The sequence below is a fragment of the Anser cygnoides genome, chromosome 2 (assembly GCF_040182565.1).
Source record: "Anser cygnoides isolate HZ-2024a breed goose chromosome 2, Taihu_goose_T2T_genome, whole genome shotgun sequence".
NCBI lineage: Eukaryota > Metazoa > Chordata > Aves > Anseriformes > Anatidae > Anser > Anser cygnoides.
In genome coordinates, this window is record NC_089874.1 from 108,876,943 (window position 1) to 108,902,285 (window position 25,343).

The 25,343-nt window shown below is 41.7% G+C and overlaps 1 long non-coding RNA gene across 1 annotated transcript; it reads right to left on the reverse strand.

Moving 5' to 3' along the window:
- Positions 1-1,411: 1,411 nt before the first annotated feature.
- LOC106034963 (uncharacterized) lies at positions 1,412-9,175 on the reverse strand. The gene is made up of 3 exons (XR_010829605.1): positions 8,297-9,175; positions 6,178-6,277; positions 1,412-5,429 (listed from the first exon to the last, which is right to left on the reverse strand). It is a non-coding gene; the product is annotated as an uncharacterized lncRNA (long non-coding RNA).
- Positions 9,176-25,343: the final 16,168 nt, after the last annotated feature.

Sequence of the window (25,343 nt, forward strand, 5' to 3'; positions counted from 1 at the left end):
AATTAAGTACCCCGGAGGGGCAGGATTAGAAGTGAGGTCAGTACTCTCAGCCAGGGCAAGGGAATACATTAATAGCCCTCTGTACTGCCTCTGAAGTCAGGATGGTTGTCACCGAATATCCATGCAGCCCTCTCTTTCTCCCCCTCCATCTGCTGCCCTGATGATTAGCATTCTGCCTTCTTGTCACAAAATAGATGAATTAGTTGGTGGCCAGGAGCTTACTGGCCTAAGCTTTTGAACTGAGGCAGAGCTTCAATTACACAGTCTCGCTGAGATATTTTTTTTTTAATCCTGACTTTTTCAAAATGTTAATCCACTAGTAGATACTTGTTCTTTATCTAAGACACTAAGGCGTTCAGCAAACGCACATGAAAGAATGAGGCTTTGTTCCTTTGCCATCCGGACTCCTGTTTCGTGTGTGCTTCAAATAAGGGAATTACTTTCTAATGACTCACAGTTTTCTTTGCTTTAACCCTTCCAGAGACAAGTGACTTGATGTACACTGATGACATCATTTCATTCTTGGATGACAACAACCGCAGAACTAACCTTTCAGCAAAAGCACCTTTAGAAAAGCACATCTGGTTTTAGTCCAGGAATTTCAAAGGTTCTTCCTAAAACTGGGCTCTCAGGAGGGATGTGCTTCATTACTAAAGACACCTTGCAATGCCCTACCCTTCCAGACTGGCAAAGCTGCTGAAGTGCTGCAGAGTGAGAGAGGGAAGAAGGGGCTGTGCTTAAAACATATCTCCACAGCATATCTCCACGAGGTTTGCCTGTCCTCTGTAGCTGGATGATGTGGAGGCAGAGAGCCCCTGGGGCTGCAGGCAGGGGCAATGCACCCACCCCAATAGCACAGCCTGCATCAGGGCAGGGACTGATGCTGATACATGTGTGCCGCTTGCAGGTAAAAATTCAAAGATACCACCTAATGAAAGCAAAAGGAAACGAGATGTTTTGTTTAGGTGACTTCAGATACAGGCTATCCAGCCTGTATTCTTTGAGTCCAGACTTTTTGCCAAAACCATTTTCGTGTATGGTTCTTATTAACAAGGGCTTAGTTTCTGTCCAGTATAAACATGTATAAACCAACTAATTGCTGCCTACGCAGGCCAGGAAACTTTGTCAAATGCTTTGCTAGCAAGCATAGTACATAAGCACAAATGCATCTGGTGGAGTCTGAATTTGGGTGTAGACAGCACCTGAGAGAGTTTGTCACTGCCTGCAGAGGTCTGGGCATACACTTCTTGGGCTGAATGTCAGCAATTTGATCATGTGTTAAGTTGATAAAGAAAAATGGAAACACCTGAGAGCAAATCTTCCACCATCTCACTGTTGCCCTGGTTTAAATTGCTTTGCACATTCTGTCTCCAGTCTACTCAAATATATCATTTCTTTCCATTTCCATTTATTTCCAGGAGCAGCTTCTTACATTTTACCTCTTAGATTACTTCACAAAGACTTCAACATCCAAGCCTCAAGCTTTGGTATAAAGAGGACCATAAGGCCAGAAGCAGATTTGTTTCAGAACGACAGCAAGGTAAGCTCCCAAGAGGTTCACAAATTCTGCGCTGTTTCCGGTGAAGCAAAGAGCAGAGCATGGTAAGCAGGGTCCTCCCAGGGCTGCACAAATGTGCCACGTGCAGAAATGTCTCAAACATGTTTCCTGTGTGCCCAGCCAACAGGAGTGCCAATGAAAACAGGAGAGATTAAAACTTTATCTCAAAGAGCAGACTGCAGGACTGCTTTCCCACAGCTTCTGCTTCAGCTTTGGGAATTAAGTAACACCAGGGAGGGATCTAGCGGGTGAACAGTGCACCCCAACTATGTCCAGGCCTCGCCCTAAATCGGCTCCATCCAGACTGGGCAGGAAACTACCAGCACCCTTGCACAGCATCAATCTCTGTAGACCCAGCAAGCCAGGGAACAAGAGATAACGTTTATGGCAGAACTCCTCTCTCCCAAGCCAAAATCCTGCACATGGCAATGTTCATCACTTAAGCTAATACATTCCTCCTTGCACAGAAATAACATACATCTCAGAGAAGACTTCTTTCCAGAAGATCTCCAAGAATTGTACAGAAAATTACATTTCACAACATCTTTTTCAAGGGAGGTACCACGGAATATGTTGTGGGTTTTTGTTGTTGTTTTTTGTTTTTAAGTGGGAAAAAAAAGAGAGTGATGGTGAAATCAAGCATCTCTCTTAGGCCAGAGTGAAATCATAAGCATACTGATCGCGGATTTCCAGTGTGCATCACTAGAAACACACACGTTATTCCATGATAAACTTTAGGAAATCCCATAGCCAAAGCCTGGATGCTATTTTAAGTTGGCTAATGTAGATGAAGTTTGTTACCTATATTAAAAACTTAGTCGTGTTTCAAATTCCGCTGAGTTCTCAGTCAAGTGTTACCCAATTCACCAGTATCCATATGGGACCATGAGGTCAACACAGATCTGTAGCAATAGGATGTTTCTTTTTTAATTAAAAAAAAAAAGGGCGGGGGGGGGGAGATGTATGCTATGCATTCATTCAAAGATCAGTAAAACTCCTTGAATATTTCTCTCGTACTTCTACATAATGGATGCATCATTGCCCAATGCAGCCTCAATGCAAGATTTCATGCTTCATTTATGCTTTTTAATAGTTTGTATGTATTTTGAGTAAATGGTTACAAATCTGCAAATTTAATTCAAAATGAAGTCTCACTATAGTTTGCTTAGCCGAGAGATATTTTGCTGGAAAGCCAGAAGAGTAAGTGTGACAGCCTGCTCAAAATCAGAGTCACAGAATGGTTCGGATTGGAAGGGTCCTTAAAAACCATCTAATTCCAACAAAAAAGTTGTCTTCCCTTTTGTTCTACAAAAAGAAAACACAAAGCCACCACTATTTTCTGATTTCTTGACTCTGCCTTGCTGCGGATATCAAAAGACACAACTTCAAGGTAACAGTCCAGATATGTACGCTTGGGCCAGTAACATGGCATCAACAGTACCAAAGTGAACAATGCAATTAAAAGAGTGCTTGGTTGTTGAAAATTAGCCTGATTAAAGCTGAAAAATGCAAACTTGTCAGTAAGTATTTAGATGCTACCAGTGTTGCGTGTAAGGGTGGGTCAAGGATTTTTTAAACTTTATTTTTAAGGATGCCAAGTCACAGAACTTGGAGCTACATTCGCCTTCATGGTGCACTTGTTACTGCAAACAATACCTGCCTTGTAAAGGGGTCCTTGTTGACAATGACAGATCTGAATAAACAGTCATTTGGCACATCGGTTTCTATTAGCTCAAGTTTACATGCCTTGTCATGCTCCTCCAGCTGTCATTTTTCACTGGGCTTTGTACAAGATCAGCAAACACTCTTTCCCCATGTTTCTTTCTTAGGAGAAGATGAAAAAAAAGGAGGGGGGGGAGGACGGGGCGACAGAATCCTCAATTCTTCTGCAGGGCACTCCAGCTTTGCATGGAAGAGCCAGCATGAAGTCTTTTGTCCCAAGATCAAGAGCTGAGCCCTGCTGTGCTGTGAAATCCCAGGCAGCTCTTGCAGCAGAGGAGCTGTGCTCAGAGGCAGCACGCTGAAGCCAGAGCCCTGAAGCGAAAGGCAGCCTGACGAGGGGGGTTGTTTCAGTAGCACGTAGTTGGCCACAGAGCCTTGGTGCTACTGATGTATCTGCAAGCCAAGGAGTTGTCAGAAGTCATTTGTTTTCAGCTTTCCCTGACCTTAAAGATATATAAAAATTTCTGTGCTCACACTGGGCCACTGGGCGCTTGCTCATGCTCTGCAGAGGGAGAGGGCAACTCAAGGCTGGGCACAGCAGGCAGCTTCAGGTGTGCACATAGGGACATGCAGACATATACACAGAAAAATAAAGTATCTAAGAGTTTTGGCATAAAACCCACATAAAGAAAATCCTGTCCACTCAGCAGCATATTTATAAATGTGATCCAGAGACTGACCCTAGCACAAAGCAAACCCTGAGTTTAGGCTGCATGCTTGTGCTCAGTGACTGATGAGAAGTTGTAGGACACTGTCATTGCCCCCACACACCAGCACAAACACTGCCCTTGGCTCCATCTGCTTCCAGATTAAAAAAGGTGACTTTGGGGGAGTCAGAGTGACCTTGGCTTCATTGAAACTCCCCACATGCTATTAAAAAGCCAGCATGGGTTTGCAGGAATAGCAGGAACCGTATGGGAGAGCACCGGGACTGGGGACAGTGGAGCTACAGATCCAAAGGTCAGCACCGCTCTGCGGGGAGTGCCTGAGTCACATGTGTGTGCTTCCAGACCCCAGACTAAACAGTGCCAAAGAGCTCAGCAGCCTGGGGAGAAAAACTCCTCTCCTTCCCTGCCTGCATACAGCCTTAGCTCCCCGAGACTGCATCTGCTGTGGGGATCACTTAACCATCAAGAGCACCTGGGAGTCAGGCTGTGTTTGTTTTTATGAGGAGGAGCAAAGGGCTAATCAGCAAAGCAGAGAGGGAAAAGCAGATGACAAGCTGGTTTCATGGCCCTGTCTGCTCTCCTGTACCTCTCCAAGAGGGCTGCAACACCCCGGGTCCCAGCCCCTCCAACCTAGCTTCCATTCACGAAGGGATGTTAAGCAAATCACATACACTTTTCCCTGTTAAACTCCCACTGAATGAACCCTAACACCATGCAGACTGAGGGATGGGTTTCACACCCCATGAATGCAGTGCTCACCCGCCAGCAGGCTCAGGGTGCTACACAAGCACCCCACGGTGGCCTGCTGCCACCCCATCACCACATGCCACCACCAGCACCCCACGCACACCAGCATGGGGGGGAACCTGGGGGTGGGTTCGTCCATACAAACTGTTTGTGGTTTTTCACCTTCAACGCCACCTGGCTACAATGGTGGTTGTTAAACAGTGCTGAAACTTTCATTTTTATACCTTTGGGGCAGGCGCTTTCCTGCCCCATACATCTAAACATTAATGAAACAGCTGGAGCCCCGCAAACAGCGAGAGCCATGCAGCCGAGCCCTGAAGGGCAAACTGCCCCTGACATGGAATGCTAGAAAATCCCAAGATAAATCTGTGAAAGTAGCCTTCAAGCAGGATTTGGTGCCACGGTCTCTGTTCATCCTTAGATGTTATTGCCTCTGAGCAGGATGAGTATCAACACAGGGGGTAGCGGACCTTTGTCATGCAGCAGGAATGTTAACATCCTCCAGATTTAAATGGCGCCATCTGAAGAGCAGTTCATGTTCTGAAATTAATTTTTCATGTGTACATCATGAGGTCCTAATAAAAATGTAAAAAACCAACCAACCAACCAAAAAAAAAAAAACCCACCCTGTCTTTGTTGTCCTCCAATCCTAACAGGACTCTCTTGGCATTTCTCCATTTCTCTTCACTGTTGGTTGTGGACAGCAACGTTGCTGTTAAGGTTATGTTACCAGCCTCACAAAATGAAATGGATAAAAAGACAAAAACAAAAAAAATTAAAACAAAACAGAAAAAGGATTATGGTTGATAATGGGGAAAATTTGGGGAAAAAAAAAAGAAGAAACAGAAATGTGCCAGGAAATGATATAAAAATTAGCAGGGACTTTTGATGTTTTCTTTTCCCTCCTCCTTCATTCTTGACTGAATTATAGGGCGTAGCATAGTATTTTCAAAGCATCTTTTACAAACTTTATTTAGTTCAGTGATTCACACTTTCTGAGCAAGGTTAACCACAGGGAGGGATGTTTCTCCCTTTGCCCCTAGCTGTTCCCCAACTTTCAGCTAAAACGTATCACATTGTTAAAAATAATTGTCAAAAAGGAACCTTTCCTGATCTCCTCCAACTGCATTGTTTTTTCCAACAATGCTCAGGATGGTTCATTACTTACTAATTTTAGAAAGCAATTTTTGAGTACTTTGCAGAATCCAAAGCCTCTTGCATAACACAGATGCACATAGTTAAGACGGAGAACGTTATGGTCATTGCCCAACAGAACTAGTCTCCTTCTTCCTAACACACACCTCCAGTCTGCAAAAGCAAGAAGTTATCTACTTAGGTCAGCTGACTTTCTCTCCTAAACAAAATAAACTCCTCAGGAAAAGCTGGAGCTGAGATCAGATGCAAATGAAAAGACAACAGAGCCTATAGGGAATTCTGTGCCTGCACTGACTCCACCTCGATCTCCACGCTCTAGCAACCCACCTGAGAAGCACAGGCTGGAAGTCAACGCTGTTCTTGGGACATGCTTCACTGTGATCATCTGAACAAGCGCGATCTGTGCACAACTCCTCATCCCTTCTGGCTATGTAATAGAGAGAATAGCATCAGCCATTTCAGGGCTCCAGCATAGTGAAAAAACTTATATTGGGAACAGGGGGAACTCTATACTCAGTTAAAGCAACAAAAAAGTTGAGTGGATAGGGTGTGACAGTCAAAGTAGCCAGTTGGGATCAGCAGAAGTAAGAAAAGAGAGGTTTGAAAAAAAATCAGAATCTTTTCAAAGAGTATCTGACTATTGGAAAATAAATAAATAAAAATAAAATAAAAAAAAAATCAGTGATGGAAAATTTTACTCTGTCCCGCTTCCTTTTTTATCGACTTCAAGAGAAGCTCCTGCTGTCTCCAATAGAAACAATTTAAGGCCAGATCTGTTTGAAGGGAACACAGAGGAGAGCCTCTGGTTTCTTTCCAAGAAGCAGTTTATTTTAGATTCACAAAAGGTCAGGAAGAATAAATTGCAATGGATACTCTTCCTGTGTAGACAAACATATTTCCAAGGAGAAACATGATGTTATAAAGAAACAAACAAGTAAATACAAGAAGGCTGAAGAGAACCCCAACCCTAAAATCTTTCTGACTGTGGAATGGTATCACTCTTACACATGCTCAAGGAATAAAATTGCATTTACAAAAACGGTGGAACAAAATGGTGGCTGTGACTTAGGTAAGTGCAGAAGGTCACTTTCAGGAGATGGTTACACATCAGAATGAATACCCTAGCACTGAATTAAAGTCTGCCAGCATGGTTTTGTCTCGATCATCTATTGTAATCTCTTGTACAACACAGGAAATCATGTATCAGCCAGAAAATCCATAACTCCGCTGGAGAATACTGAATGTGTAGGATAATATATGCTGTCTGTTACCTACAGGATGTGAGGAGGTTTATTTAGGTCCTTCATCCCCATTCTGCATGCTGTAACATCAGCATGTTTAAATGCTTGGATGCTTTCATTCCCACATGGCTTTCTCCAAACACATATGTGCATCTCCATTTCACCAAGTGATGGAGAAAAAAGAATTAACTGGAGGATGCTAATCTACACAGATCATAAACCAAGAATATTATAACAACATATCATAAACCAAGAATATCATTTCTGTGGGTGCAATCCACTACTAGATGGTTAGAATAGTATACATTTAACAAAAATTTATGAGATATGTAGAACCTGTAAAGGGAAGAAACTACTGGATACATTTATGTTATTGTCTGTTGATGCCCCGAGTACTAAGAAAGCCTACCAGGACTTGGAAATAGCATTGCTGTGTCTCCAGAGGACATGGTTTGTTCACCAATGCCTAACCCTGAGCTAGATTTTGACTTGGGTCAACACAAGCCCTAAGGAACCCTGCCCAGACTTTTATGGAGGAAGTCTACCATCTCTCTAGGAGGCCAGATCCCCTCTGCTCCAAGCACTGGGAGCCATGGCTCCAGAGCTGGGATTTCTCCATCCTACTGCCATAGCACAGCAGTAACACCCTGCTGAGTTTTTAAGAAATAGTGGCGTTTTTGTCTAATTGCTGTGATCAGTGATACCTTATGTTAATCAAATGACACCAACATAAAATGATGGGCTGCTGGAGGACTAGAAAGCAACATACCCTCAACTGTTTCTGACATGTTTGTGTGCACAGTGCAGTTTACCATTAAAAAAGGGCAAATAGTGACCTATCTCCAATTTGGGGCTGAGTCCCTTAAGTAATAAATTGAAAGCTAATGTCTAAACAAAGAGACACAACTACAAATTCAGTTTGACACTCTCCAGGAAAAGGGTCATTAGGCAGCAGAGGCCAGATGATCTTCATCTGTCCTTAAGGAGATTTCTGCTGTACTTTAATAACCACTAAAGATATTATTCTTCTTTAGTCACCCCAGTTCCTAACAACACAGCAGTGTGAAAAAATCAGACCAATTACTGGATATAGGTGCATGATAGCTCTACACGTGCTTTGTTTTTCCCCCCCCCTTGTGAACCATCACTCAGAAGCACAGCCCACCAAGCAACCTGCCATGCAGCAAAGGATGCATTTTGCTCACCATGTCCCAGGACTGGGAGAAGGCTGTGGCACCACGGCACATTCTGGGGCGTGGGAGGGGAGCTGAAGCACACCAGTGGCATTCCTTCAGGGCTAAATCACAGGAATCAGCATGATCCATGGCATCCCAGGCCACCACCAGATTCTCCACCATCATTTACGAATGATGGATGTGAAGTAATGCTGAAGGATTTCATAAAATCATCTCCTTGCCTCTTCTCTGCATAATCCTGGGGTATAATCCTAAGGAACGAAATAGGATTTCAACAGGTAGGCAAAGTGTGACGCAGCTATGTGACTTTTCATTTTTGAAGATAAATCCTCTGCTTTGAAGATAAATCATCAGTTTCTGAACTTCCAGATGGCTGGAAACACACATAATCCTTCACTTTGGAAGACTACTTACTATCTTCTCCACCCCCTGAGGTTTTCTGTCAACAGTGATAACTTCCATCCAGGATGAGAACTATTAGAAAGCATTAAAAGTGTTTCCACTTAACTGTAACCAAATTATTTTTTAGGAACTCATAAAACCCAAGCAACTCTTCTTCCATTATATTCTCCTAGCAAAAGCCAGTAATGTTTCCAGACAGACAAGAAAACAGCTCTACTCTAAGATATTTGAAAGAGACTTACATCCCCTGAAGAGAATTCAAAGGCAGCAATCAGTGGCATAAAGAAAATGGAAACAACATTTACATTAACAATATATACTCTAAAGCTGAAAAAAAAAAAATTGCTAAAAAAAATGCAGAAAGGGATGTGAATTTACTGACTACCAGTTTAATGGAGTCACAGTGATGGAATAAGTGCCTCATCCATAACTGAAGGTCTCATTTTAGGAAATGTCCAGAAGCTTTTTTCTGTCCTGTTACATAGTTCTTATGTCTTTCCCCTGCTTCCTCCTTGTTTTAAATTAGGAACCTACATGGTCAACTGCCAGAATGAATGGAAAATGCTTGTTCATTCCAGAGCACACAGCTGTATGCAAATATTCCCACTCTAACATTCTAACTTCTTCTAACTGCCCATTCTAACTTCTCTGCAGTCCTGAGGCTGCTGCATTCAGTCCATTCTGGACTGTAAAATCTAATGAGAAAATGCTCCCACAAACTGTGCCTGACCCCAAAGTAGGAGAGCACAGTTAACTCTGTGAACTTTTAACTTCTAAAATGCAGGATTCCCTGGCAGATGTCATTGCTTCTGACAAAGCCCATCCTCAAACAGCAGCAAGTGTACATGATTCCCATGGATACATGCTGCAGGGGCAGGTGGACAGTTGGTATTTTATGTCTGTCATTGACTTCCAATAACAGCGCACTCAGTTGCTCACCCCTATAGGTCAACGAAGGCATGGTGAGCGAGTTCAGATGAAGACAGGCTGTTTAATGGGCTGCATATTTAAAGGTGGTGAGCTTCTTCAGAAGCGATGGGCTGAAGGAAGACCTTGTGCATCAGTGGCATCCTTCTGAGTGGGTGGCTTTGATGTTTAACATGAGCTGGAGAGCAACGGCAAGCAGCTCTGGATGGAGAAGAACAGGCCCTGCTGGACCCCAGAGCTCTCAGAGAGATGCAGGATTATCCTACATCAAAACTAGAAGCCTGCTTTTCCTCTCCTCCCTGCCTTTATTTTTTTATTTTTTTTATCTGCAGGCACTTTCAGAGCAATAGGTATGTAGGTTAAATAATTCCCACTAGCACAATTGCACCTACAGCTGTGTTTTTTAGTCAGCCTGCCTCGCTGTCATACAACTGAGAAGGAGTTCACAGACAGGAACTGCTCTGCTCATTAAAGTAAAAAATGTGCCACACAATACCCTGCCTGATCCAGTAAGGAATTTAAGCATATATTTAATTGCCAGCATGCTTTGACTATTTGCTTGCAGAAAAGTGGCCCAAACCTAAGTGCCTTGCACAGCTCAGTGCAGCAGTGCAACAAGTGTTATGGGATCTCAAAGAAAATTGTCAAAATTAAGGTTTAAATTTTAAAAGCCTATCCAGAGGTGGGCTCGATGAGAAAATAAGGGCTGCTGTGCCTAAATGAGCACATCTGGCTAGCTTTATTTTTAACAGGACAAAGACCCTTTTCTCTGAGGCCAAGATATTATGTCTTTAATCTTTTTCCATATTCCTCATGCTTATCGCTTATGGGCGTATCATAAAGATGTCTTTATCACTTCTTCCTTTTGATTAAAGGCTCTGAGTAATGCTAGCCAATATCAATAACGATGCCCTAAAAATAACATTAGCATCACACTAGAACCTTGCAGGGAGCACAGCATTAATCCTACTAGTACCTCTCCTACGGATCACTCCAGCTCTCTCCGAAAAGACAACGAAGAGCAAGGCTCTTCAATTACCTTATGTCTGGAATTTCATTCGTCTTAGAGAGTGAAACCCTCAGTGATCTCTTCTTTATTACTCAGATATTATGCAAGCAGGTTGAGGGCTGAGAGGGAAAAAATAATTTGGCTCAAAACCTTATCCCAAACAGAAACCAAATGTCAGCCACTTTTGAAGTACCATAAACTTTTAAAACATTTGAGTCTAAGGAAACATTGAAAGTAATTAGTTTTACCTCACATTCAGAGTCCACAAAACCAAAAATTATCCCCACAGGTATGGGCATATATACACATTTAGACAGAAATATACATAGGTCAAAAATATGATTGAGGTATATCAGCCATGTGAAAGGTGAAACTACAGCTAAACCCCCTAAAAAATTCCCATAAAAGGCATTGATTGCCAACCAGCCAATTTATTATAGACAATTGGTATGTATATAAGACACAATGATAATAAGGACACTTTGTGGTCCTAAAGGAAATTATTTCCCACAATTGTTATTTCAACAGTGCTCAGAAGGATTACAAAATCCCAGTTTCGTGCCATTCTACAGCAGACTAATGATTTCCCATAAATTATAACAGATTTCAAGGGAAAACAATTAATGGTCACAGAATCAAAGACATATGAAAGCTTTCAGATTTAAAGTGACATTTCTCATTTGAAAATATGCTTTTAATTAGCTTCTTCCTGAGACTACTGAAGGTACATTTCCCCCTTACACTGGAGAGAACTTCTACACTCAAGGAGATTGCAAAGCTGTGATCTACGACCACAAAATTATTAGTAAACTGGCTGAATACTCTTGAAAAGAATAAAATGTGGTAAACAGTCCAAAGATGACATTTCTACATTTCTATCTTTCACTGTCACAATCAACTGCTGAAGAAAAGACAAACTATAATGATATTCTTATTGCAAACATCCCCAGCACAACCATCAGACCAAAACCCTGCCTCAGCTACTGAAGGGTGAGGCTCTGCATTACTCATGTTGCGTGAGAATTTTCCTTTTACTAACTTAACATAGCATTTCAGTCTCATACCTCATTAATGCTCTTCAAGCAGGTAGCAACCAATAAAAGGACTTTTTTTTTTCAGTACGTTGGTTTTTCAGTGCTTTATGCATGTCTTGAAATAACTAGCAACTTATTTGTGCATGTACATGTCTAGACAGGTGATTGAAAAAAATGTCCTTGGATTCATAAAACATGTCACAGATTATTATGTTTCTCTACAGAGACTTAAGAAACCAAGACAAAAACATTACTAAAGTTGACCAGATGCTGAGAATTATTCTGATTTTGAACATGTTCAAGCAAGACAAAGATGTCTGACCTGCTTTTGATCATTCATTTTCACAAAATACTTCAGCCAGGCATTTGAGATGCATGCGCTGTTGGTTTCTTTGAGCAGTTACAAATCAAAATATGTGCAGAGCTGAAACGCATTCAGTTATGTGGAGGTTAATGAAATGTCCTGGGCTGGAATCTCTTCAACCAAACTGCTTAAGATTTCTGTACATATGTTTGCATGGGGTATATTTGAAGTTGGATTTCATTCATGGTCAAGATTGCCAGCAAATCTGCTTGATGCCTGTGATTTTCCCTTTTTTTTTTTTTTTTTGAACCTGTTAATGACATTGGGCTCTGTACATCTAGTTATGTTAATGAAACAATCACTAGTAAAAATAAAAATAATAGAAAAGAAATAAAACCCAGGGTATAGCTGAGTATATACTATTCTGTTACATGATTTGCCTTCTTAGCAATGGAATAAGGGGGGGAGGCCAGAATTTTGAGTCAACATCCTATCTAAACAAAAGGTATTTTTGTTTCCAGAACTCCCAAATTTCTGGGGGCACAGGGCCTAAACCCAGATGTCCAGAGGCGTTTGCTTTCAGTGCTCCTTAACTGAACAATGAGGTCATTGGTCCTGCAAAAGGGCTGATGCTCCATAGACATTCCCATGATCCATAAGGTTTCTCAAGCCTCAGATTTCACTGTTTAAGCCAAACCTCCTATCTAAAAACCTCAGCTATAGATTGTGGCAATAGCACACCAATTAAGGTGAGGTGAGACAGTGAAACAAAATGAACAAGGCAGTATGAAAAAAATCTCTGATCTGCCTACCATAAATCTTTGTATGTTCTATCCCAGAAAGAAAAAGGGCACCTTTCAAAATACCATCAGAACCTCTGTCAGTAAATAAAATTATATTGTATTACTGATAATGAGCTACAATGCAGTGGTACTTTTTTTTTTCTCCCCCTCTTAATTCATTCCTTTAAACCTTGTCTGCCCAGCATATGGAAAGCTAGTAGAGTTCTTGATCTTCTCTCAAGTATCCATAGGACCACACATTGGCACCTGCCTGGAAATTTATTGTAAAATTTGTTGCCAATTAGATTTCACATGGGCAGCAGAAATCAGCACAAGCAGAAAAATGTGTCTTTTAACAGCACACAATGTTTATTCTGCTTCAGATCCAGTCCAGACTGTTCACAGAGACCTGGGGATAGTGCAAGGAGTATCCTTGTGCTTTTACAACACCCATGCCATGAAAGATGTGCAATTCCTCCTTTAATGAGGGAAATAGTTGTTTGATTTATAGCCTTTGAAAATATCGTTGTGTTAAAGAAGATGTATTTGCAGTTCCAGACAGAAATGAGCTGTTTGTAGCAAGGAGTCAGCTTGTTTCAAAAACGAGACCTGAAGATTACATGGATGAGAGACAGCCCCTACGTCTTGAAAGCAAGCGTCTCTTCAAAGTGGCCAACAGACTCCCTGGATTTTTGGGAGCTTCAAAATACAAACATAGTAAAGTAGCCTTATCAACTGACCAGAAGATTTCATGCTTTCTTCATGTCTTCATGGACTTCACATCGTGAAGTGGACCTTCACCATTTCCGACTGAAGGGTTGTTGTGCTCCAGGCACCTTAGGATGTTTATTAGGAAAAAGGATGATGCTTCATGGCTTTAGCAGAAGCATCTCTACCAACCCAGTCGATGCAGCTCTTTGGGAGTCTGTCACATGGGTGCTCTCCTAACTCTCCCAGCTGGGCATCATGCTGGATGGGAAGTGCCTGCTGCAGAGCCCAATTCTTAGGTGCGAGAAAGAGCAGCTCAAGCATCTAAGGTAGACTTACTGAGTGACCCTTGGGAATGACCGAAACGAAGATGGAAGCAGGCAGCTACCTGTACCTGGAGGCAGATCCTTAGGACCTGGATACATGGTGTTGATGTGGAAAGGCTCTCAGCAGCATAACCCCTTACTGTCAGAAATCAGAAAGTAACTCAATCCTGTCATGAGTAGGGCAATGCAAAACCCACCTCTCTTGAGCATGAATCTTGGCTAAACCCCTGTTACTTGCTGCAGTAAACCTGCACGAGTTGCCCACCCTTTCTGTGCCCCAGTTCACCCTTCTGCTAAACCAGGATAAAATTTCTTGCTTACCAATTGCCACAGGAAAATAGTAACCTAGAAAAATAGCAAGATAGATTTAACTAGGCTTATAAATTATTTTGATATTCCCAGATGAAAGTTCCCTGTAAGTATAAAGTTTTATTATTATTTCAGCTGCTCCCTTTCATAGTGTTATTGCCAAAAAAAGGCTTTAGGAAAGCCTCAGATTAACCATAATACTTTTCTTGTTAATGACTAGCAAAACATTATACTTTGCACATATGGGACACAATTGCTTGGTTTCACTTCAGCACACTAACATTTAAGAACCAAAGCAAGTATCCATCCATGTCTTGCTCAGACGTGACATAATTTTCTCTCTTGGAGAATACGTTTTGGGGACAATCTGGCTATGCTTGTTTGCAACTTGCATGGTTTCAAATACAATTTATGGAGAGACTAACCTGAGGTCAATTATTATTACTGTCTTGAAGAATTGATTGTAAACTGGGAATAGCTCCTGCTTTAATCATTTCATTTGTTCTACAAAGCAAAATGGAAACAGTTTATTGTGAAAAAAATGTGTCTTCCAGTGTAAGCATCCAATATAAAAAAATGCAAGATTAAAAACGATAGCTTTCAGCTGTTGCTCAGCAAGTAGTCAATGTTTCTTCTCTTCTGGAAAGCCAATACTCCCTCTTCAGGGAAATGTAAGTGGACAAAATCAGAATGGGAGACTAAGAGAGACTTAACAAGACTTCAGTCAGGCCTGTGATTCTCTCCATAGATGTTTAACATCTTGTTCACTACCCGCAACTGCTGCATGTGGGTTGTTCCTGAAGTGGCCACTGTTCATCTACGTTGAGAGATGCCATAGGAAACTTTGGTGAAAGGACTTGATTATGTGCATGTAGAACAGCCTTGTCCCAACACCATAGCTCAAATGCAAGGTAAACCAAGAAGGATCAACCAATCCCTAATAGAAAGCAGGAGGAGGAATTTCAGAGCAGCTTTTACATTTCTGCCTGGAGAATATCTATGAGCTGTGGTTAGAAACAAAAGATTTCTGCAAGGATTTACTAGTATTTTTCAAAACCACATCAAATGGAAAACCCAGAACCACAGAAACACTGGGGTCAACCCTGAACTTCAGTATTCCTATGAATGCATGGATTAATGAAAATATGTCTGCAGATATTGTGGCAAAAATTTCCTATGTATATTCATAACATCTAATATGTAAGTACCTGAAAAATACCCAAAAGTAGAGGCTGAAATTCTATTTTGGTCAGGAGGATGAGGTTTCCAACACAAAGGCTTTCTTTTGCTTTGAAATGGAGGAGGTGTTTAGTGTGATGAACTTTCAGTAGTTTCTTCGCTTGTCTGGTTGGCAACCCTATCACTTTCCCACAGTTTAATAAAGCTGTTTAAGGGCCAAATTCCAATCCCAGTCACACTCTGTGCTCTTCCCTCCCCCAGCCCATGGTGCTGGAAAGAAGATATGCCACGTACCCAGCTGGGACTGAGGACAGTCCAGACTTGGATACCAGAACCCACACAGGGTTAGTCAGAGTCTGGACTTAAGACAGAAAAAACACAGCATCCTCCCACCTCCTCCTGCTGTCACTGTCACGAGAGCTTGGGCCACAGTGACATCTTTCTCCATGCATGTTTCCTTGGATCTATTGAAAGCCTTGCTGCATGAAGTTGTTCCACTTACCAAAATTTTTTTTGCAATGCATCCAGTCATCAGCAAGCAGGATGCTCAAAACCACCAGACACACATATTGGGTGCTAAAAGCAGTCACTGTCTTAAGTCTCTAAATTGATCAAAGTCTTGGAAAACTACTTCTGAAAGCCAGCCACCTTCTAAGCAGTATAAGCAGGAAGTTTCTCAGCTTGAACTGTAGGGTTATGAGGTACTTTGTTTGCTTGTTTTAAAAACCTAATTTCTCCTAAATGCAAGATGTAGACTGCAAGCAGTATTTTGCGTTTATGTCTGGTTAAAGCTACCTGCTTACCAAGGACATTGGTTTTGCTGCTGGAAACATGTGGGCGAGATGCATCAATGTATCATGGGTTCTTTCCAGGTGTCAGACATGGTCTAGCTAAACAAGTTGCATGTCCCTAAAGCACTGTCAGGCACATCAGAGGGAGTCTGCCCTTGGCCTGTCATCAAGTTATCCACGTGTGAAAATGGGTGCCATCAGTGCAGGAGAGACCCAAAACAGCTGAGTCAGAGCAAAGAGCCATGCAAAAGTGGGTGGCTCACGGCTTGGATTTTGATTTCAGCTGTGCTGATCCTTGAGTACCTTTCACTGAAGCCATCTGAATTGCCCCAAATATCCCCTGACAAATAAAATTAGATTCTGGCCCAAGACACCTTTCCATTTGTATGTAGTTCTTCTGTCACATCAGTCAGTGGAGGAAGGAACAGCTTCTTTCAGACTTTTATAATTAGATTATTTAATTAGCTCTGAGTGTCTGTTTAGGCTTAAACACCTGCAGCCCAGCTGACTAATGCTATGCTGCTCCCCCAGAAGCTTGTGATGGGATGGCATTGCCCACGCAGAAATCTGCAGCCTTAACCTCAGCCCCTGCACCCATGGCTGTCACACCTACAGCTTGTCCTCTGCTGCCAAGAGATACAAGTGCTGTCTGAAGCCAGTTCCTTCACATGCTCAGGATTAATAGTGCACCTCTTCAAGCCACATCCGCTGGCTTTTCCATTGTGTATACTGCAGAGAGAAAGATATTGCTGATGCCAGATTCTGCCACCCTCACTTAATCTGAGCAATAAATGACCCCGTGAGTAATCTACAGATGACAGTGAGATTATCTGAAGAATAAGGAACAGATTTTTTGGGGGGAATTACAATGCAACAGAGTTGTTATAATGTCTTTCAAAGCATGAGCCTAGGGTAGTACACAAAGTAAAAAACTGTATCACAGTTTGGCTGCAGTGGCTCGATAAAAATTAAATGCTTTACACCAGACAAAAGCCCCTGCTATTAGCCAACAAGCAATATGAACTGATGGAATACAACAGCAGGTAGACTGGTGGCACTCCCAGATCTCCAGCCTCTAGGCTTGCATCTAGGGCTGTCTCCCAATAGAAACAAAGTAGTTCACCAAACCCTCACATGACAACTCTTTAACAGCTAAATATAGAATGTGTGATTCTTACAGTATCTAGCAGTAAAAATCCTGCTTTGGGGAAAAGACAAATGGAAGAAGTAAGGAAAAAAGTGACAATACAAAGTCTACCACGTATTTTGATTATGGTATCACCATGCTATTTTCCAGCAAAAGGAAATGGATCTGACATTAACTCACTGCAAGTCAGGAGGAATGTGTCCGTTCTGCACACTGAGTGCAAAGGCTCAGGATGCAAAGCCTTTGTTCACACCAAGTGTCACACAAGACCCCAGAGGTGCAGTTTTTCACCATGGTAGGAGGCATGTCACAAGTGGACCTGCTGCAAGCATTTTTTATGCCTACACCACTCGAAACTTTATGCTGGATGGCTGAGTCTTCAGCCTAGTGAGTGACAGCTTGATGTTCACGTCAGCCTTCTTGTCACAGCAAGTGCTCACCATCCCCAAGAAATCCCATATAATTGGGCTGTACAGAGCAGAAGCTGCTTTGCCTATAGCTGTGTTGCACCTCCATCCCCAATATGCTCAAGCAGATGACAGGGTAGCCCCAAACAGCTTATGATGCCCTATCAGACTTGCCTTACTGTTTCCATTAGTAATGCGAAAAGACAATTTCTGGCCACAAAATCATGGAGACATTTTAAGTGACAGCCACTACATTTTTATGTCAAATACAAGCAGCCAAGTCAACCAGAAAATAACCCAAACTTGCTTTCACCCTCAGTGAGGATTATTTTTATTTCACAGTCTAGATCAACTCAAAGGCAGCATCTGAGCTCCCTGGCTTTGAGTGACATTACTGTCAATCCAGCGCACTAAGCAAGTTGATCATTTTACAGCCAAGGAATCAAGATCTGTCTTGTTAATATCCCACTTTATATATAAATCTCATTGTACTGCATATTAAAAAAAAACAACAACAAAAGAAAGGACTCAGACTCTGCTGCTCAGACTGCTTCAGCATGCTTTGAGCTAACTAGAGACAAACACAGCAGGCTGAGGACGTCTTTGGGAAAGGTCAGGAAGTATGTTATTTATATAAAAGGCAGTGCTGAAGGGAAAAATAGCAGCAGGATGAAAGAAATGGATGTTATCCTGCTGCTAATGACTGAGCAAAGGGGATAAACATGATGGCATGCTGAAGAAATTTGACGCATGCAGTGTTGCCTACCTAGCAGAGGCCCCAAAATGCAAGAAACGGACTTCTTAGATAACATGGAGAAAGAGGTAGAATTCAAAGTAAGGCAGTAGGAAGAGGATTCTGACTGTGCTCCAAGCAGTAATTATCAGTAATCCCAGCAAACTTAATCATACATTATCCAGAAGAGGAATTAAGAGCTACTTACTCAAGGATAAACAGAGAAAAACAGCAGTCATCCAAGACTATGATCTTACTGCCTAAAAGCAGTCTTCACACTCAGCAATTGCTTATGTGCAGCCAATTCTTTAAGTGAGCTTCAGCAGACTAATAAAAAGTACAGCTACATACCTATACCTGTAGAGACTGTTGGTAATTTACTCTCCCTGTGCCTTTTGCAGTAAGAGGTAGAACCTACATCACTGAAGCCAGGTGTTAGATCAAACTATAGGTTTGGTCAAAGATGAACAACGTCAACAGGCACGTGAGGCACCATGGACCTTGGCTGACAGGTTGTGCTTGTATGGTAGTTATAGCCAGTTTTGTGTGGCCATAGGCCCTAGCAGCAGTCTGTCTCAGTGTGTAGTACATAGGTATACCTCTTGAAAAGTGAGGTCAATGAGTACATATGGCCCTCAGTCTATTAGCAGTCTTTCAGGAGATCTTGAATAAGAAATTGAGGAGAAATTTTTCAAGGTTTTAGATTATTTTACAAGTACCATTTCTCAAAATTTAAGCCTTCAGTCACTGACTTGCAGTGAATCAAGCATGCAAATACATTCATTACTTCAGAATACACTTTTTTTTAAAGCTGGGATCTGCAAAGGAACATTGAGAGAATAACAGAATCCATTGAACAAATTAGACTTTGTACCAGAAAGTGATCTTCTAACCCAAGAAAAACAACAGAAAAGAAGCAGTATGAAATTGGTCAACCTAATAGGAGTATTGACATCATTTCTGCATCTGGTGTTTTGGAGCACGCTATCTCTCTCAGCTTTCTTGAATCATATCCTTAGAGACAAATAGATATGTTTATACTTAAGTGACTTAGCTAGGAAGCAGAGAAGAAAAGCCAAGCTAAACTAAACCCAGAAAAATATGAAATATTCAAACTGTGTAGAATGTAGCTGTGGCGTGCAGGATTTCAGCATGATTAACAAACATATTCAGTAAGGCTAATTACATTGTAACGTGTCCTTGTGCTGGGCAGAACATGGAGGTTTGGAAATCCTTCTCTTAACGATGCCACATAAGGGATAGCAAGGTACTTTGCCATCAGCAGCAGCCCTCCCTGGCTTCCCACACAGCATCCAGCAGCTTGCCAGACCCTTATCTCCACACTGCTACACAGCTGCCTCTAACCACCTGCTATAGGGCCAGGAAGCCCACCTCAGCTCTACTTCAGCATCCTGACCCAAGAGGGCTCTGGGGAGCAAAGGTGGCTCATTCATGCACAGGGCAGGGCTAGTTGTGCACATAGACCTCTGCATGAAGTCAATGGAGATTTTTTGAAAATAAAAATGGAATTGTAATGAAGTTCTTTTGGAAGTTATTAAGAATTACTTGCCAGAACCCACTAAATAGCCAAATCTTACAGTATTTAAATCCTAAGTACAGGAACTACTATAGCATAGACATTAGAAGTCACATTACATTTTAAAGGATCAGTAGGTGAGATATAAGCATACATTACAACAGAGCTTATCTAACAAATTCCAGCCTTGATAAACTAATATTTTACTGAAAAAACTAGAAATGTCTCCCCAACCATACACTTACAAGATACTTCTCTAAAATACAACACCATAATACAGAAATACTTTAAAGGAAAAACTATTCTCACCAGAAGATGATGTACCATCCTAAAAGATAACCATATTGGATCAAGCCTCATTAAAAGGCCAGATTAAGAAGGAACTGCATCTGTCTCCTAGATTTTTTACCTATAAAAACAAAGATGAAATAATGGGAAAAGGAAACAAGCTAGAAATTGCTATTTAGGAGTTTAAATGATAGAGTTACATGCCTATTTTTATAGGTATCCTATCTTTATAGATCTGAAATGTTCTTTCTTCGGCTGAACTTTTCCACATGGGAAATATTTTGATCAACTATCACAATAATTCTTTTATTTAAAATACCCTGAGCAAAGTTCATACCAGGGTTCTTCTGTGCAGATATTCTATTTTTAATGGTGTCAGACTTTTACAGAAAAATGGTGACATCTACTTAAAATACAAGCTATCAATGAAGACTTTAAATTTAAGCCAATTGAAACCCATGTAGTAGAACCAGTAGTGAAAACAGCCAAAAGATTACTATGCATGTTTATTTTATGTTGAGAAAAGCAAGGGGGAGAGGTGGGGAAGAGATCCCACCTCATACAGACTACCAAATCACTGCGGGCTGCTCTGTTTATTTTCATGGGCTACTTATGACCCCAGTGACAGACTTAGCTTATGTGGATATACATCCATAAGGCTACCAGTCCCATGGTTACGTACATCCGTAACGTAGGGCCCATTAGCTCAAGCACAAAGTTATTTTTTGAAGTTTCCGTAGAGGTGCTTAAGACCTCCGAACAACTTCACCAGTACAGTTTCCCATTTGCACAACCCAAGAGGGGTGGAATAAGGCTTTATGGATGGGGAAAAAAGCAGGAAATTCTTAAAACAGTATTTTGCACACACACACAAAACCTAAAAACTAGACACAAGGTGACATACATCAGACTGTCTTTTTTTTTTTGTGGTTTTGTTTGTAGTTGGTTTTGTTTTTGTTTACAGAGAACCTGAAATGAGACCCCACGTCCTCTGCTATAGAGGATTCTATTCCTATCCCTCCTACATGTTGTTATTCCCATCTTTACAGCACAGAGAGATTGTACTGCTACAAGTATCCTGGTTCACAGAATGGCCCCACAATGCAATCCAGATATTTTAGAGAAAGCTCCTCTCCTGATCACATGGCTGACAAACTTCAGAACAGGTTGGAAGCTCTTTTTGTTCCTTTTATCCTCAAAGCAACAGTTCACAGCATACTGTTAACCTGATGTTCCTTCTTCTAAATCTCATCTGAAGATGACCTTGGGTGAACCCCAAAAGCTTGTCTGTTTTATTGGCTTCTTCCTGTCAGTGCTCTCCATTGTTCTAATGAAAGCAGAAGGGGGAAAAATATACACCTCCCTCCAAACTACAGCTCACATAGGAGGTCTCTGAAGGGATTTAAGATGGCATTGCACACCACTAGCAAATAGTTACTGGTAGTGAAAATTAGCAGTAATGACCCTACATTACAACAGGCATTGACCTTTTACTAAATGACACCTGGGACTGCCTGTGAAGTTTGTAATTGACATAAATATATTACTAACCACTTAAAACACTTCCAATACAGGCCCAGATACTTTCTAACACAGCCACCCATAGCACTTAAATAACTTTGGATACAAAATGCCAATGTCACCATAAGTTCACAGAGTGAGCAAGTTTCATAACAATAGTCAGGTCACCAAAACCATTTACTTGGGAGTCAGCAAGTTTCCTCATCAGATGAGCTAGTGACTCATCTGGAGACACTGGAATAGTTACTTGAATAGTTTTCTGTGTCACCGAATGTTTTGTGATTGTCTACTGCAGATGGCACAAACTCCTAAAGTGTGCTCTCATCGCACTGGGGAACCTCCACAGAAGAGGGCAACCAGTGACCTGGTCCCAGCCTTGTATCACAAGCAACGCAGAAAAATAAATTAATCCCCTGCTGTGGAGCAGATTTATGGAAACCCCAACATACCTGTTGTATTTAGTTCCTGGTAGAATTAATCTGAGCACAACATCCTTGCAGACTGGCTGCCTGGGCTTAACATACTTTGTGTTAAGCTCCACTTGTGTTTCCTGGAGCATATACTGAACTCTTATCTCCCTTTGATTCTCTGGGGACAGACTCTTGGAACAGCTCCTAAAGCTGGTGCGTCACCACCAATATCACTTGTTTTCTTTTAATAGGTGTGGAGACAGCCACAGGGGATCCATAATTCTGTGTCTGACTCCAGTATTGTCTCTTTTGCATGTGTAGATTGCGTTGCCAAAAATGATGGCAGGAGATCAATCCCACTCCAGTACTAGCCAACATACAGATAATCTCATACTCATTGCCAGCCCTGACTGGACAGAAGCTTTTGTCAGTCCTCCTCATTTTGTCAGAAATAATTTTAGGCAGGAGAAAACCCTCAGTTTCCCCAGACTACATAGGAAAACAGCTACTTTAAACTGAAGGAATTAAATCAACTTCTTTACACCTGCTTCATTTCATGGAAGTGCAGCTCATTGGAAATGTATCTCACAGAGGCCAGTTTTCAAGAGCTGAGCTCTGATGGGCATCAGCTGAGAGTTCTGGCTAACCAAGGGCAGAAGAGTAGCTTCCACCAGCCTTGCACAAACTAAAAAGTGTTTTTACAGTCTTGAAAAATCCTAAAATAAAAGATACAGCCAGAAACAGCAATATTTATCTACAGTGATTTTACTAAAATTCAGATGTAGCAACCTAATGTGATGTTTAATCTTAGTCAGGAGGGATCAGTCTAAGTGTGCCCTATAGTCCTACTAAAGTCAATAGCGTCTTCAACAAGGAGAGCCTTACTTAAATGGAAGGTGGCACTGCTGTAAAAGTGCATGGCTCTGCATTTCAAACTACAGCTCAAGCCATGCTGAAAGTCAGAATTAACCAAAGAATACCCCCTTTCTCTCCCAAGAACGAGACTTTTGCAGTAATTACCCTTATTATTCATCCTGAGACTGTCACAGCAGTCTTAGAGGTATACATATAGGCTCTGCAATCCATTTATTCACTCTTAAGCAGCAAAGTTCCCCTGCATAAAGATCTACAGAGGAAAAACTTCCAGTAGTGTTGGGAAGGCACAACCACCCCCTCTAAAAATCAGCACAAAAGCTATATTAAGACTTACTTTTTTAAATTATATTCCACAGGGATAAATCCTCACCAAACCACACCAACATGTTCCTTACCAGCTTTTTAACTAATGAGCAGGTTGTCTAGCAATTTATCACCTGATAGCAATTTATCACCTGGCCACCATCCTCAGCTCATCGGCACAAACATAAGGAAGCACAAAATAGGGGTGACTGCAAAACCTTTTGAAAGGTCAGTCCTTTGGATAAGAGGCTTCCTGAGGCAAATAACTTAATATTTAGGAGGGACAGCTGGAGTCACAGCTATAGCTGTTGAATGAAAAACAACTTCCAGCTCATGCCATTTAGGACAAATCACAATCCTAGGAAGTGTTTTATGCATGTACAGCACTACTTACTCCAGTAAAAGCTTAAGTATATTTACTTAATCTGAGCTCAGTTGTAATTTTTAGATGGCTTAAATATCAACAAATATTTTTGATGGGATTTGCAATCTGGAAGTATGAGTCTTTTGTACACAACCCTTATGGCACCTTTGTTTCTGTAAGATAAGAAATCTGTAGATGTATCCAGTATGGAAAAAATACTGGGACTACAGCTGAGAGAAGTTTTTAAGGAGTCTTTTATCTGTCTGAAAAATGAAGTTCATCAAGCCTAAAACATTTTAGTGCTGATTCATAGGTCATATGCAGTGTGTGTGCCTGGATGCACGTCGCTGCCTCAAAAGGCTCGTGACAAACCCTAAAACTGTTTGCTAACTGAGATTACAGTTAGCAAGAGTTAGCCACAGTACAGATGACTCCGGCTCTTGGAGTGGGAACCCTGCTCATTCCCATGTTTCCCTTCTCCATTCCTTGTCCTCCTGCCTTGAGCATGGATGTCAGACAATGCCAGGGCTGTAGGACAGCCTGCCCCTAACGCAGACGTATGCTGCTGAAACTGCTGCTGAACATGAGAAATAGTTTCCCCTTCCTTCCATTGGATATTTTATAGCCCTCTAGCTAAAACACACTGCACCACAGACTATTCCAGTTGAAAGCCATGCCTCACCTCCTCCACCCCAGTTACTCTGCCTTCCCTTAGGCTTAAAAATAAAATGTAACCATACAACAGATGTAGCCTCACTCCTTGATTGTAACAGCTACAAAAACAGCTAATTATTAGCAACCCTCCTTTTCTGAAAGGAGGAAATCAAGATGCAATGCCATTCTAAGAAATGGCTATCCAAGGAAAATTTCTGGGTCTGTCTTGGCACCCACAGTGTCCGGCTTGGGTCCAAGTTAAGGAACTGTAAAGAGTTTTAGAAGTAGACTCAGTGAGACATCTGTATATGTTTTCTGCTGGCTTACTGTCGGCATGGCCAGAGCAGATGAAGGGATTTGTGTATCTGACCTATACTTGTTGATACTAGCTTTCTTTCTTGGAAGCTGCCTTGGTACTCTTTCCAACCCTTGTCTGGGTGTATATAGCACCACTTAGTGCATGTTCCTAAAAAGTGCCAGTCCACAGATTTGCAGAGGGCTTCCATATTTACTCCTAAAAAAACCCACTTTTTCAGAGGGTTTATGGGACAGCTTGCACAAGTTATTGGGCCAGGTGTAATTCCCATCCATCCTAGAAAGGCAGCATCAGCCTCAGGTGAGCAGAGGCTCCCGCATGGGGCAGATGATGACTGTGGCACAGTCAGAGGCCATGCCACCACGCTGTTCCCACACATCACTTTGATTCCCTGCCATATCTCACTGCTCACCAGGCCCACATCCACCAAGGCATTTCTGTGCCTAATTTTAACTGCAGTGAAAGGGAGGTAGGTGTCTAAATACTGCTAGCTCTTAGTCATCTGAAAAGACTTAACTCCCCCAGGCAGCCTTGCTCAAGGACAGCACAAAATAGCGTTCAGAGTAGTAGGTAAGGTGGGATGCTGTCAGTTCATCTTTTTCAAAAGCTCCACCAAAATATTCAGACTATTCAGCCACCCACGCTGGCTCAAATCATGAGTTTCTCCCACACCACATAGCCTTCAGATATGTTTAAATACAAGAACTCCTTTTACCTGAGGATATTGTT